This window comes from Miscanthus floridulus, chromosome 1 (assembly GCF_019320115.1).
Source record: "Miscanthus floridulus cultivar M001 chromosome 1, ASM1932011v1, whole genome shotgun sequence".
NCBI classification, from domain to species: Eukaryota; Viridiplantae; Streptophyta; class Magnoliopsida; order Poales; family Poaceae; genus Miscanthus; species Miscanthus floridulus.
The window spans coordinates 85382479-85398606 of record NC_089580.1 but is presented as its reverse complement, the minus strand read 5'-3'; the positions used below and the strand labels follow the sequence as shown (position 1 = coordinate 85398606).

General features: G+C 42.9%; 1 pseudogene; it reads left to right on the top strand.

Annotated features, from left to right (window-relative positions):
- The first annotated feature begins 3963 nt into the window (after positions 1-3963).
- LOC136459849 (uncharacterized) lies at positions 3964-15127 on the top strand (annotated as a pseudogene).
- Positions 15128-16128: the final 1001 nt, after the last annotated feature.

The window sequence follows — 16128 nt, the reverse complement described above, 5'->3', positions numbered from 1 at the left end:
GGTGACTGGGGTGGTGGTGGCAGTTCCTCGCCTCCCTGGTTGTTCCTCCTAGTGTTCACCATCTGTAGATGCATCATATAAGTCTCACATATCTAAGCATATAACTCTTACAAGATACTGGTGTAACAAAAGTAGGTGTAGACAGAGATAAATGTAGGATATGCAAGAAGATATTTGTTCTGAACTTTTCCAGCGAGTTGGACAACAGCAGTGCTGTAAAACGAGCATATATCACTCTCTGTTTATCATATGATTACGTATTTTACCTTTCTGGAAAGCTTATGAAATTCTCTACAACTTTCATTTAGAACACTCTTCCAGATTCTGACGTTTACTTAGTCAAATACAGATGATAAGCAGTACTATTCTGGAATTCTGACAGCACAGAAACCTCAACTTAAAACAACTGTATCTCACAATTTATAATAGGTGTTGAGGTGATTCTAGAGCCAAAAGAAAGATGTTGAAGTCTACTTATCTCCATAAAAATTTTATGATCATTGGACATCTAGATTATGAGATATGAACTTGATAAAGACAGACTACTCCGAATGATACAGAATGGACAGCATGATAAAACGAACCCCAACTATTTATTCATAATATCCTTAAACCTTAACCTTAACTAAATCACCGTGGACATGCCCACAAGTCATCACAATCATATCAAAGATCCAAATCAAACATTATTTATAATGATAAACATCCAACCATGCAACTAACACTTGTCCAACCATTAAAAGAAAGAAACTAAATACTCTCTCGCGTAACTACGCGTGCTTATTACATATTTTTAAGACTCTCCTATGGGTACGGGTCGATGTTGGTGCTGGTGCTGGGGTCTCCAAACTCTCCTCTGGTCCTCGGGGGTGACTGAGCGGGTACTCCTGAATCTTCCATATCTGGACCTCCTAGTTGCTGCTTCAGTGTGGCGTTCTCACGGGCCAGCTGCATGTAGGCCCTCCCCATGACATCGAGCTCGTCCAGGGCCTAATCTAAGTTAGTGTGGGTCTCAGCCAAGCACAACAAGGTAGGCCTTAGCCTCAGGTTTGCCTCTCCAAGTGGTGTAGTGATGTTGCACATAGATTGTCCGCTTCGACGGCGGGGAAGATAGCGGTCGTCCTCCCAGGCGATGTCATCGAAGTGATGGTCGTGGTTGACCATCAATGCCTGTCGAGCTACATCCCTGATGACGGCCACACGTGTGAGCCGTGCAGTGGTGGCGCAGTGGATGTAGCGCACCCGAGTCCCCTCTCGGATGTACACTTCTGTCTCCCAAAAGCCAGTGTAGTCGAGGTGGGTCCAATGCTCCGTCCTGTACTGAATAGTGCCTCTGGGGTGGTAGCAATGAACAAGTGTGAGAATCCTGGGGTGGTAGTAGCCATCACCCTCCAAGTCGTAGTGGATCTCCGCAGTCCATCCCTGAGCCAACAGTGCATTATGATCATCATCACTGTCATCACCCCCATTTCCACCGTCTCCACCATCTCCACCGTCTCCACCATCATCACCTCCATCAGCATCAGAATCATCAGAACCATCTCCATCATCGGGGTCACCAGCTCCCTCCTGGCCACCTTGTTCATGCTCCTCTTCGGGATCCTCCTCAGACTCCTCTATCTCAATGGGCTCCTCGAACATGGATCCCTCTTTTGTTTCTTCATCCATTGGATCCTCCAGCAAGTCCTCCAGAGGTTCCCCCATGGGCACCTCCACAGGCGGTTTCTCCTTCTGGTTCCTCAAAGCTTCCACCAGATGTGCCAGGACACGCTTGCCCAAAGTGAACCTGGTCCTCCTAGTGGGCATCAGGATGGTCCTCTTGCGTGGGGTCTGCTTGGTACGGGCCACCTACAAGAATGAAAAAGTTGAGTATTAGAACAAAATAATTTTTGGCAACAGATAAAGAACAGAATATAAGCAAAAATTTTATAGCAAAGTAAAAGTAGTAAAATAAAGGTAATGAAATCCTAGAAATGTCCATTTCTAACTAGGTTGTTCGTCCTACAGTCAGTTATAGCTCTGATACCAATATGTCGCACCCAATTTTGCATAGCAAAACCAAGTACTCATATATGTGCGCCCAAGATGTCCAAACACACACATATATCACAAATTGCAATAGTATCAAAGTAAAGTACTTATTACATCACATATCTCATCATAAAGTAAATGCAGAGTTTGCTCAAAGGCAATATTATTACAATCACATCGGAATAACTAGCCCAACTATCACAGGGACTCCAACTGGTGAACGTCTCCCTAGTAGTCCTAGACATCCTCCGGAAACTCTTCATATCCATTATCTATTACCCATCCAGGATTTTCATTGGATGTAAAGCAAGTGTAAGCTCACCAAGCTTAGCAAGTATATCAAAGGGATCCATGAGGCTCAAAAAGGCTTGACACTGTTTGACTGCGGTTCATAATTTTAGTTAATCAAATTTTAGCATCCTGAATCACTACTTTAATGAACAGTCCCAATTCCCAAGTGGTATTAAAGTATCATCAAGTTTTATCTCAAATCCCAACCATCCATCATCCACAGTAACCACTAATCTCGAAGGATCTAGACCTCTCATATCCGTGAGCACGACTGTTATAACAAGTTGATTATATCTATAGAAATTGTACATCTTTACCCACCGAGCCGTGATTCCCAATGCCGGGGTTCACAAGACCCACTACACCTCTTCCTAGGAAGTGTGGCAGAGTTTCACTATGAAATCCTTAGCTAATTGCACTAACAGGTCGTAGCTACAAAGGAATGGCACGTGTGGGCATCGCAGCACGGTGCACACCCTAACAGAAAAAAGGAAAGATACCCTCTTACCCCTTACTGGAGCTACAAACGAGCTTGTACAATCTAGTTAATAGGTTAAAGTCAGAGTCATGTGACACTCAGGGTTGTACGGTCCCTCCTAGGTTACCGCTTCAGGATTAAGTCCTTATGGAGAGGCACTAGAGTACTCAACCCCGTACTGCAGCCCCCTATCTGTTGCTAAAAAGCTTCATTTTATCACATTGCATATAGCCTTTAATCATGTTTAATAATTACTTCATGTTAAGCGTTGCAGCATCTATCCAAAATGCCTACCCAATAATCCTAGGTATCAAGGATATGTGGTACAAGGAATCATCTAGGTAAAGTCCTTAAAGGCAATTCAAATTAAACACATGCATGAATGTAAGTGGCAGTAGTTCATAGGTAATAAGGGGCCTTTGGTACACTTGCCTTCCTCAAAGTCATCCTGAGAGTACTGCTGATCCTGCTGGGGGTCCTCAGTCACCTCAAATGGCTCACCCTCTAATCGTGATCCAATCATCAATCAAGCATCATACCAATCATTACATGCATACAAGATAGACTTCCATTAGAACAGTACACCAAACAGTGAAAACATAAGTTGAAAAGCTTACAAATCTATTCTACGCATTGCTACAAACACGTGAGCGAAAGAATCACTCAAATCGGACTTAAAACGTGAAAGTTATGCATGAAATAAGATGTAATGGCAATTCTATAAATAAACTGAACCTATTTTTGAATTAAAACAATTAAAAATATAAATTATCATGGTTATAGGATTGCGGGCATTAAATCTAGAAAATACAGGGTCTAAATTGAATAAAAACAGGACTGAATAGAAATTAATTTGAACTGATGAGTACCGCGGGTTGATTCTGAGAAAACAGAGGGGCTAAAACGCAAAAGTGCTCGGCTTGACTACGGGTTTGACCCTGGGTGCTGACGGGTCGACACGTGGTGGCTTCTGATAAGCGCGGTGCACCATGTAGGCGTGGGCGCGCTGACGTGGGTGCTGACGCAGCCACGGTGGACCGAGTCCACGGTTCGCTGTGGACCGAACTGGTACCATCTAATGTGGACCGTTCCTTGACGATCGGACGGCGCAGGCATGAGCAGGGCAGCGGGTCGCCGAGGAAGAAGGGCATGCCGGTGGCGCCATGGCCGGCGTGAACTGGAATCGCCGGTACAACGTTCCAGGGCACCAAAATGCAAACGGAGGGTACGGGAGGGATCGTCAGCCCACCGTGAGTCGGATGGGGGCGTTCTCGGCGTTCGGGACGGCTTTAGAGGTGAGGTCGACGGCGGCGGGGCTTTAGAGAGAGAAAAAGCCGGCGGTTGAGGTCAAATTTGAGGTTCTCGTGACCAAAATGATGCGACAAGGGTACCTTCGGATGCGGGTGATCACGGCGGAGCTCCAAGTGGCGTCAGCGTCGAGCTTCGAGGCGTGAACGAGGGGTACTACGACGACGGTGGCTCACGACTGCGAGTAGAGGATGGGGGATGAAGAAGGGGTCGGCATGGAGATTTATATGCTGGGCGGTGGGAGAAATAAGGAAGGGGAAACAGGTGGGGTTGATCGCCTGCCATAAACGGGCGACGTCGGTGGCTTTCCGTGCATGGCCACGCCATCGACAGCCGAAGAAAGGAAATGCCGGGGAAAAGAAAGGAAGCTCGGGGAAGAAGAAAGGAAAGAAGGGAGAAGACGCTGATTGGTGGGGACAGGGCGCAGTGAGAGGGAGAGCGGACGGCACGGTGATGAAGGCCGAGCCAGCGGTGCTGTGGGCCGATGCGCTGAGCTGGGCCACCGAGCTGTGCGGTGCGCGCGCGGGAGGAAAACAAGGTAGGCCGGGCAGCAGGCTAGGCCGTGCGCAGCAGCAGGAAAAGGCCGTGGGGGGGGGGGGGGAACAGGCCGGTGCAGGTTGCTGGGGCGAATCCTGGTGCTGGGCCAAAATGGAAGAAAAATGGATTTTTCAAAATCAAATCTATTTTCTCTATTTTCAGTTTTAAGTCAAATTCAAATGTGATTTGAGTTCAACTTCAATTCATCTAACCCTACACTCAATCAAAACCATATGCTCCGACATGAATGCAACAAACAAGTTTCTAAACTTATAGTCTATTTTATTTATCCAATATTTAATATTTAGCCTAAGTTAAAAATACGTAGAAAATGTATTAAAGGATAAGAATTTAATTGCTAACTTGTTGTAAGAATTTTGGGTGTTACACACCATGGTAGAGGAAAATTAATTAATGGTCCATTTATCCATAAATAATTAAAATACATATTTATTAATTACAATAAACAATTTCAAAAACAACAATTAGCAATAATTATACTTTACCCAATATCTTTCATACAAACCCTAGTCTAATTTTATCAAACATAAATTTATAAAAACAAAATTAATAAAAAAACCAAACCCTAGATCTAGATCTATATGCACATGAAACATGCATAAAACTAACTAATTGTTCACTAAAACCTGGACCAAATAAGGGTATGATCTTGTTCCCCTCCGTAATTTACCCTAATACATTGAAAACTTGGGTCTAATTTGCTTCATAAGTAGCTCAAGCACCATAGAAGAGAGAGAAAAACAAAATTTTAATTACTCACTAACCAACCATTAAAACTTCAAAAAAAAGTGTAGAATAGTATTTTCTTACCTTCTACAACCTCTCCACCAAAGGATTTGAGACCAAATCCTTCCCCTTAGTAGAGCAATTTTTGGGAGGTGTCCAAGGCCTCCCCACCTTTCTTTCACGGGTTGGAGTAAGTGATCCGAGGAGGAAGAAGATGCTGCAGTTGTGCTATATGTGGGTCATTTGTAAGGGCGGCTGGTGATTGAGCCGCCCCTACAAATCGGAGGTATTTAATACGGAGGCATTTGTAGGGGCGGCTCAATTACTAGCCGCCCCTACAAATAGAAACACCGGGGACAGCTGGTGAGTGAGCCGCCCCTATAAACCAGACTCATTTGTAGGGGCGGCTCGTATCACCAGCCGCCCTTACTGTTCTATTTGTAGGGGCGGCTGGTGTCTGGGCTTCCGAGCACGTCACTGTAGGGGCGGCTCTATCACCAGCCGCCCCTATAAAAAATTCGTCCTGTTGCTAAAAATCGTTTTCTGCGTAGTGGGACCTACCTCGATGATGACCCCGGCCTGCGTGCTCGCTGTGCTCACCAGCCAGCTCCACGACCATGCACGCTCGTCTGCATGCTCCAGGTTCCTATCCCGTTTGATCGCTTTGCACTGTGTATGCTTGTTGCGCTCTCTCGCTAGACCCGTACGCTGAGAAGACGAAGAGGGATAATTATGTAAAAGAAAAAGAAACAGAGGGAGGTTTCTACAAAATATAAACATAAACGAAGAGGATGGACCTCTCATTAGTCACTTAAAAAGCTTAGGTATCTAAAACTGCAGTTTCAAAATTGATGGACCTAGATGACACCTCCTTCAAAGTTAATCGACCTCTGGTGCATTTTAATCAAATTAAAATATAAATTGCATCACATAAGCACTCCACATGATGAGACGCAGGCCAAATACAATAAATGAACAGCCTCAACTCAGCTCAAATAAATAGCGACACACAAGCCGCACTAAATATTACACATAGATCATCACATATGATTTTGAGGCCATACCATCACATCATTCTCTGCAAAAACGAGTTAGAAGTTTCTATGAATGATGTTACATTTTTTTAAACACGCAGTTGGCTCCTCCAGCCGATGATGGATAGAACATATTTTTTGCATGCTGCTACAAATTAACAAGCATGGCGTTCTAGCCAGAATGGCCATACAACTGTGTATCAACTACTTCGCTATACGAATTCACAACCTTGTGGTCAGTCGCGCGAAGCTCGCGCGCCGTCGTAAATATGGCCGATTAACCAGGCACATAATGAGGAAGCAAAAATGGAGTACAACAATCCAATACTCGCATAATGTTATTCGTTAAAACGATCCATTCTACAGCTAACCGCATTAAAATAATCTAGATAAAAAACAACGCAAGCAGAAACACGGGTGGCTACTCGCTAGCACAAATTAATAACAGCATAAAAAGAGGATCACTTGCTTTTAGATAATCATAGATTATACATTCTCACTGCACAGCACAATGGAAGATTTAGTGTAGTCAATGTGCATGAAGTCACTACTACAGGATGGCCTTGTTGTCCCAGGCGGTAACGGCCTTTAGTCCCGGTTACCGCGCCGGGACAACGATCCCGAGACTCAAGGTGGAACCTTCAGTCCCGGGTCATCGAGCCAGGACTAATGAGGAACCTTTAGTCCAGTTGGTGTTACCAACCAGGACTAAAGGCCCTCCAGCCGAGCAAGCGTGGACGCACCCTTTAGTCCCGGTTGGTAACCCCAACAGGGACTAAAGGTTCCTTTTCTTTTTCTTTTTTTTGTTTAATTTGTTTTTAGTTCAGTTACACATATTTGTTTAATATATAATATATTTTTATGTACATATTCTATGCTGCTAATATAAATACACGCACGCATATAATTACATCTAATTCTCATCTCGAGCATTATTATATTCAAATAAAGTATGAAAATATATATTCGAATAAAGTATGAAAATATATATATTATATATATATATATATATAACACTTTCATAATCTTGTTCTAAAAAATAACGATATCAATAAACATTTAATTTACATAATTTATTCCTTAGGATCAAAGTAGAACTCGCCATTGGGATTTAGCACTTTTTCTAGAAAAAATCCTGCTATTGACTCTTGAACTGCTTTCAGATGGTCTTTTTGCATAACCCTTTGTTTCAACCATTCAGTCTTGCATTTGAAATAAAAGGAAAATTATTAATACACACATATATATATATATTCATTTAAAAATAAATAAAAAATTGATATATACGTACTCTGAGGACATCTTCAGGAGTTCTTCTTATGTGTGCAGTGATAAATTCACAAACATAGTATCCACACAAGTTATTACCTGGTTGCTGCTGCAAACACCATTGTACGAGAAGAAGATTATTCTCATCATCTCACACATAAATTGAATTATGATATAGTAATTAAACACGTGGGGAAGTATATATAGTACAACTTATTGGTATTTCAACTATATTAAGTGGTGCCTTGCAATCCTTGCGGTGTTGCCGAATAAACTCTTTCCAAACCCTGTGTGACCAATAATGTACGATCGTTAATAAATTATGGCAAAGTTTATTCAATAATAGTTGTGTGTGAGAGATCGAAATTACCCCTGGATAATGTCTATCATATCTTGGTATAGTGCCCGCTCTTTTCTCAATGAGTCTAAGATTACTAACCGACTTGAGTTTAACTCAATGACAATGAGTGTCCAGTGAAACCTACATTGGTTTATACACACACGTACATGCATATAAGTTGTATTGATATTACATAAAATGTGTAGACTACATTATTATTAACACTTACTCAAAGTTGTACGGGAAAAGTATTGTTGTCTTGTCGTGCTGCTTCACGAAGAACCTCATAACATTCTTCTGTGCTTCAGATACCCACTGCTCCTTAGCAATAATATTGTTTTTGAATATGATATAAGGATCAATGAAGTCAACACTGGTGTCTTGTATTCTTTGGAGCTCTAACATCTGGAATCTATATATAAATATAAGTTATATGTGAGGATAATTATATACACGTACACATGGAAGTGAGTTTATTAAATAAAAGTACGAATCACTTACAAACAAAAGGAGCTAATGATTGATTTGTCCAGAGTGTCCATGTGGTATAGTTGATGCAATTCTTCGAAACTAATATGTAAGATGTCATCGCCACGGAAGTAATGATGGTCTCTAAATTTGACAAAGATCCACTCCTCACCCCTACCACACGCCTACATGTACCACTTGTTGAGCAAGTACATTTGCATACCCAATTCATTCAGAGCCATAGGGTTGTACAGACTTTTGCCAAATTTATAAGTCTTCTAGGTATCAACTTCTAAGTTTTGGATTGGAGCTTTGCCCATAAATTGATCCAAGGTTAAACCAGTTAGTTCAAAAAAAGCATTAAGGTCTTGAACCGACACTTCTCTAGAGTTGTCTGGTCGATAGACTTCTATGTTGGAACCATATTCATTAGCAACAACAAGATTTTGCATTGGTTGCTTCTGTTGTCCAAGCTATGGGACATCCTTCCCTAATGCTCTTTTCCTTTTCTTATCTACATCATGTGACTTCACGAGGGAGTGGTCATAGTCTGATAGTGGCAGAGGCTTATGAACTTTAAGCATCTTTTTCTTGTGAGCTTCGACCTTCTGCCTCAGTAGATCTCATGGTATGTAAAAGTACGACTTCTCCTTAAGCTTCGCTTGTCTCTGCTTTTGGATATTTATAAAAAAATCTTTCACTTTTTTGTCTTCTTCAGCTGCTATTTGCTCATTAGTCTTTTCAGGAAGTATTTCTTGAGAAATAACTCTTTTTTTCGGGGTCTTCTTTGCCACCGGGACCTTAGATGTCTCTATAGTGTGTCGCTGTGGAGGCGATGAGGCCGGTGTTAGAGACCAGCATAGAGGCATTGGAGATCATTGTGGAGGCAGTGGGGCCGGTGTAGGAGTTGGAGATCGTTGTGGAGGTGATGGGGCTGATGTAGGAGTTGGAGATCGCCATGGGGATGAAGTCGTCTCGCCCCCTGCGACACTGTGATGAGATGGGGAATGAATGATTAGGCTAGGCTAGGGGAGACCCTGCTACAAAAACAAGTTGTGAGTCAATTATTTTTGAAGCCAATATAAAATTAATGGAAAATAATATTTCATTCACTTTCATTCGTACCTAGGGTGAGGTAGAGGAAGCGGTGGCATCCCAAGAATGATGATGAAGCGTTTGCGCCATTGAATAAATGTCTTCTCTGCTTCTCCTAGTGTCTTCTCCCCATCACTACCTTCAATGTTAAGAGGAACATTGATGTAACCTTTGAGCACTCTATCGACCGAGACGCTAGCATATCCAGGTTGAATAACTAACCCATGGATTCTTGGTGTCTTCGTTCGGTCTATTGGAGATACAACCCCGACAGCCACCATGATTGATGCATTATTACCATCTAGAATGTGCAGCTCATATGTTGTTAGAGGCTTGGTAATGTCATCAATAGGGAAGCACAACCCAGCGTCATCTTGAATAACTAGCAGCTCTGTGGAAGCACAACTATTTTTCATCTGACCAACGTGGCTAATGGTGACTCTCGGCTTTGATTGCGATTGTATTTGACTCATTGCTAGCTACACTTGCCTCTTGATCTCCTCCTGCATTCTTGCCTCAAGAGATTTTTCTCGTTCATGTGATTCAAGCAATGCTTGTCGTGACTCATTAACAAATTGCTCCAATACACGGATTCGGTCTGCCTCCTCATCCTTCTTTCTCTGGCGGCTTCTGTAGGTATCCTTGTCTGCTAGGAATGCTTGTAGCCACAGAACTGCCCCATAGCCTCTTGTTCGACCACCGTGTTCGGGATTCTCTAGGGCATATGTCAATTCATCCTTCTCTCTATTGGGCTTGAAAACACTACTATCAGCTTCTTCCCCTAGCATGAGCTAGTCTCTGTGTTGCTCTCTCAATTTTTTGGCCAAAAATTAGCTTGCCAGTGTCTGGGTCTAGGCTTCCCCCATGAGCATAGAACCAATTCTTCGAGCGTTGAGGCTAGTTCTTCTCTATTGTTTCAGGTATGATTCCCTTGGCAGTAATCTCTGCTTCTAGGTTCTACCACTTGGGAATAGCACTCCTATAACCACCTGATCCCATGCGATGATGGTATTGCTTCTATCGGGCATTCTACCAATTCCTCATCACACGTTCCTCACTCTCTTGAGATTCTTGTATTGTATGAAGTCATCCCAATGGGACTCCAACTTGACAAACGCCTTAGCATTGAAATCTGGCATATCATTCTTCAAGATAAACTTTTTATACAATGTCTTCTTCCAACTCTGGAACAATGTTGCCATCTTCTTCATTGTCCAATCCCTCATAGCTCCTTCAAAGCATCATCTGCTTGTAATGTGAAATGTTGAGTGATATCTCTCCAAGCTAGGTTCTTGTCACGATCAGATACAAAACTAACATAGGAGCATATATCTTTTGCTTCCATTCACGAGCACTAACTGGGATCCTATCCCTTACAATAAACCCACATTGATTGACATATGTCTGAGCATGTGGTCCCAATGGTTTGCCGGTGTCGGTGTCGAATTCTGATATTATGAAACGGCCCTCTAATGGCTTTTTTGGCCCTTAGACTTTCCTACTCTTGCTGGTGGTTGATGTAGATCCAGAGACCAGCTACATGAGTAGAAACACAATGATTAATAATAAATATACGTACGCATGCATCTATAAGAGATGATAGATAATCGAATATACCTCGCTAGTATTTTCTTGCGCGACAATTTGTTGATCTTCAACCACCAGAATATTCAGGATATCCTCATAATCAGCAAAGTACTAACTCGTGTCATCTACATCCGCATTGGTGCCGACGTTGATAATATCTGCCATTATGTCATCATTCAAGTTATCATCCGGAGCAGCCATTTGTATCTTCAAGATAACACATAGATAGAATTACTATGGCACATAACATAAGTACATGTGATAACACATATAGAATTACTAAATCCAATTAAATATAATAACACATAATATTTTATAAGGATAAACAATAATAAGGTATAGGCTTTGGAATCGAATCAAAAACACTTTCGATTCAAAAACATGGAAATAAGTACATGTATATATACACATAGAATGATACAATTTTCTCTCTCTCTCTCAACACATAGAAATAAGTGCATATGTATATATCTCTAGATATGCATGTGATAACACATAGAATGTCTCTCTAGATACAATTTTCTCTCTCTCAACACATGGAAATAATTAAGTACATGTATATATACACATAGAAATAATTAAGTACATATATATGTATACATATAGAATCTCTCTCTAGATATGCATGTGATATAGATAGAATTACTAATAAAATATCCAAGTGATATATAGATAGAATTACTAAAATAAAATATGCATGTGATATAGAGATAGAATTCCTAATAAAATATGCATGTATCAATTACTAAAACAAAATTAAATCTAACATATATATAGAGAGATAGAATATAATTACTAAATCCAATTAAATAAAATAACACACATATATCTAGATAGAATTAATTACTAAATCTAATTAAACCTAACATATATACATAGATAGAATTACTAAATCAAAATTAAATCTAACACATATATAGAGAGAGATAGAATAATAATTAATAAATATATAAAAACTATAATAAAAAACTATCTAAAAAACTATCTAAATAAAGTACTAATTAAATTCTAATACATTTAAATCTAATTAACATATATAAAAAACTATCTAAAAAACTAAGAATAAACTACTAATTAAATTTTAATACATTTTAATCTAACATATATATCAAAAACTATCTAAATAACTATCTAAAAAAATATGGCCGAGATCGAGTAGCTAGCTAGCAGGCTAGCTGGGGCGTATGGCGGGTGTGCTGGCCAGCCACGGGGCCGAGCTGAGCACCTCGCGCGAGGATGACGTACGGCGGAGACGAGCTCGACGGCCGTCGGGTGGGGCTCGATGACGAGGCCGGGCGAGGGTCACTACTACAGGAATCAATTTGCGCAGCGTGGCCAAAATGCGCTCTGTGGTGGGCACCTCTTTTGCCCGCCACGGTTAACCGGTGGCCGGCCAGCGAGGCCGGCCACCGGGGCGCCCGCTGGGGAAATTGGTTTACCACGGCGGACAACCTTACCTGCCCGCCGCGATTAATACGGTTTACCATGGCGGGCTCTTTAAACTGCCCACCGCGGTAAAGAGTTGATTTACCGAGGCGGGCGTTTTATGTTGCCCGCCGTGGTAAAGCCTGTACAAATACAGAGCATAGCCCCTCCATCTTCTCCACGGGTCTTCCTCTCTCAAAACTCATGGGGGGAGGCTTTGCCCTAAAATTTGAGGAAACTTTTGATTTGAGTTGAAGGGCTTGGATTTGAGGGAGCAGGACATCATAAGAGGTTCATAAAGGCTCTCCCTCTCTCCTTCCATCCTCTCTCTATTTCCATCATCTAGAGTTCTCTTTAGATCTAGATCTAGATCTAGATCAATTTTAATGAAAAAAATGATGTCATGTATTTCTTTAACTTTAGATTCATCATAGATGCATGCTTCATCTTTCACATCGTCATTTCCTCTCTTTTTCATGATTTTGGATGTAAAAATCATCAATTTCTCCTAATTCTTCTTTATTTAATGTTGATTGTGATGGATAATGTTCGCAGATATGATGGATAGATCGGAATGGATGTACCGGATCGATAGAGTGAATGATCTGCGGTACCTCTTTGAATTAAGGAAGTTTATTGCGGTTGGTAAAGCTCACCGTGAGAGACTGAAGCGGATGACAACCATATGTCCATGTTCTCGTTGCAAGAACCTGAAAGCCCACCAAGACAGCGAGGTGCAAACTCATTTGATCATGTATGGTTTCATCGAGGGCTACACAGTCTGGACATTTCATGACGAAAGAGTTGGTGTGAGTGGCGGTGCATCTAGAGTGAGCTCTTCGACACCGACGACAACAGCACCACCGGTGAATAAAGATCCTTCCGCACCAGCTGCGCTAGCCGACAGTGACAACAGTTGTTGTGATTACATCATGGTGGATGATCTAATGCAAGACATGGCCGATGAAGCCAGCAATGGTGGTGATGGTCAGGATACTGTGAGCCAACCCGAGGATGTGCAGCTTGTTGAAGATCTAGTCAAACACTTCGATGAAGACGACATTGTGTTGGGTTGCCAAAGTGGTTGGAGAATTTCAGAGAGTTGAAGCAGGTGGCAGTTGATCCTCTCTATAAGGACGGCAGCGATTGTCCAAAGGAGTGCACGGCACTCCGTTTTAACCTCCATATGTTGATGTTGAAGGCTCGTCATGGTTGGTCTGACACTAGCTTCAATGAGTTGTTAAGCTACCTTGCCACCACGTACCCAACAGCTAACAAGGTGCCCACCAATACTTATTGAGCCAAGAAGCTGATCCAGCCAGTGGCAATGAAGCTTAGAAAGTTTGATGCATGCCCTAACCACTGCATCCTGTATCGAGGCAATGAGTATGAGAATTTGACGAGTTGTCCGCACTGTGGCTTTAGTCGATACAAGAAAAATGTTGGTTGTCGTGTGGATGTAGAAGACGAGGGAGGCTTGTGGGGTGGTCGGAAGAAGAATCAGAAGGCGGCAAAGAAGAGCAGTGTGGCCAAACAGATCTCGGCTCAGCAGGACGATGAAGAAGAGGGTTACACGCATAGGAAAAGTCCAGCACTATCGGTGTGGTACCTGCCTGTGACCAATCGCCTGTGTGCAATATTCGAGAACCCGGACGATGCCAAGCTCATGTCCTGGCATGCATCAGCTGACCGCCTGAACGACAATGGCAAGCTACGGCACCCATCCGATGGCAAGCAGTGGAAGGATTTCGACGAGGCCTACCCGGAGTTTGGCAAGGAGCCCAGACATGTTAGGTTCGCGCTAAGTACCGACGGGATGAACCCGTTCGGTGAGCTTAGCAGCTCGCACAGCACTTGGCCCATCATGCTCACCATGTACAACCTACCTCCCCATCTATGTCAGAAGCATAGGTACCTTATGCTGACCATGCTTATCTCTAGACCAAAGCAGCCCGGCAACGATATAGATGTGTTCCTAGAGCCGTTCATGGAGGAAATGAAGATACTATTTGATGTTGGGGTCCAGATGGTGGATGCATCCCGCAAGGAGAAGTTCACACTAAAAGCAATCATCTTTGTCACCATCACCGATTACCCCGGTCTCTTCTCACTGTCGGGGCAGATCAAAGGGAAGACCGGCTGCGTAATTTGCATCGACGGGACCTGCTACACTTACCTTAAGGGATCCAATAAGATGGTGTACACGAGGCACAGACGGTTCCTCACAAAAAATCACAGGTATAGAAGAAGTATTATGAACAAATACTTTGACAATCAGGACAAGCCGCAGCGTGATCAACCGACATAGACTAGTTGGGGGACAAAGGTGTATGAGATGGTCAAGGACATGGATCAGGTGGAGTTTGGAAAGAAGAAGACGCTGCCTGAAGAGGGCAGCAAGCAGACAAGGAAGCGAAAGCGGGACCAGACGGAGGAAGTCCCCACCGCCGTTCCTTTCAAGAAGAAGTCAATTTTCTTCAAGTACCTATCGTATTGGAAAACACTGAATACACCCCATGCCATCGACTACATGCACCTGGAGAAAAATGTCTTCGAAAGCATGATCAGTGTCCTGCTGGACATCAAGGGCAAGACAAAGGATGGTATCAAGTCACAGACGGATCTTGTCAATCTAGGCATCAGGCTGGACCTTCACTCGGGACCACCTCAGAACGGTAAAGTCAATATCCTGGGTGCGGCTTGCAACCTAACGCAAGATGAGAGGACGGCTTTTCTTAAGTTGCTTAGGGGTACCAAGGTGCCGATTAGTTTCTCTTCCAACATCAAGAGCCTGGTCTCCATGAAAGACCTCATAATGACCGGCTACAACTCACATGACTGCCACATCATGCTGATAGTGTTCCTACCAATTGCGATTAGGGCTATCCATCCAGAGTACGTGAAGATGGTCATCACACGGATGTCATACTTCTTTAATCGCATCACCCAGAAGGTCATTGATAAGGCTGAGCTGCCTGCCCTGAAGGAGTTCATCGCGGAGACCCTTTGCCAGCTCGAGATGTGCTTTCCACCATCTTACTTTGATATTATGCCACACCTAATGATGCATATGGTCGATCAAATCCATCAACTAGGCCTCGTGTACCTACACCAGATGTGGACATGTGAGCGGTTCATGTCCACCCTCAATAGATACGTCCATAACCGCGCTTACCCGGAGGGCTCTATGATCGAGGCATACACAATGGAGGAGGCCATGAACTGGTGTATGAGGTACATAAGAGATGGGAGGGTGATTGGGCTGCCTATCCATCACCACGAAGGCAAAACCTTAGGGATGGGGTGCACAGGCCGAAAAGTGTGCACCAATGTGGCAAACCAAATGGTGCAAGAAGCTCATTACAGCATCCTTCATCAGTTAGTGAGCATGGAGAAATATATTGAAAAGAACTTGGAAGAGATCTGTGCTGCTAATGATAGACAACGCACGGAGGCATGGGTCTAGAACCATCACAAGAGCAATTTCATAGAGTGGCTCAAAGAGCAACACATACCCC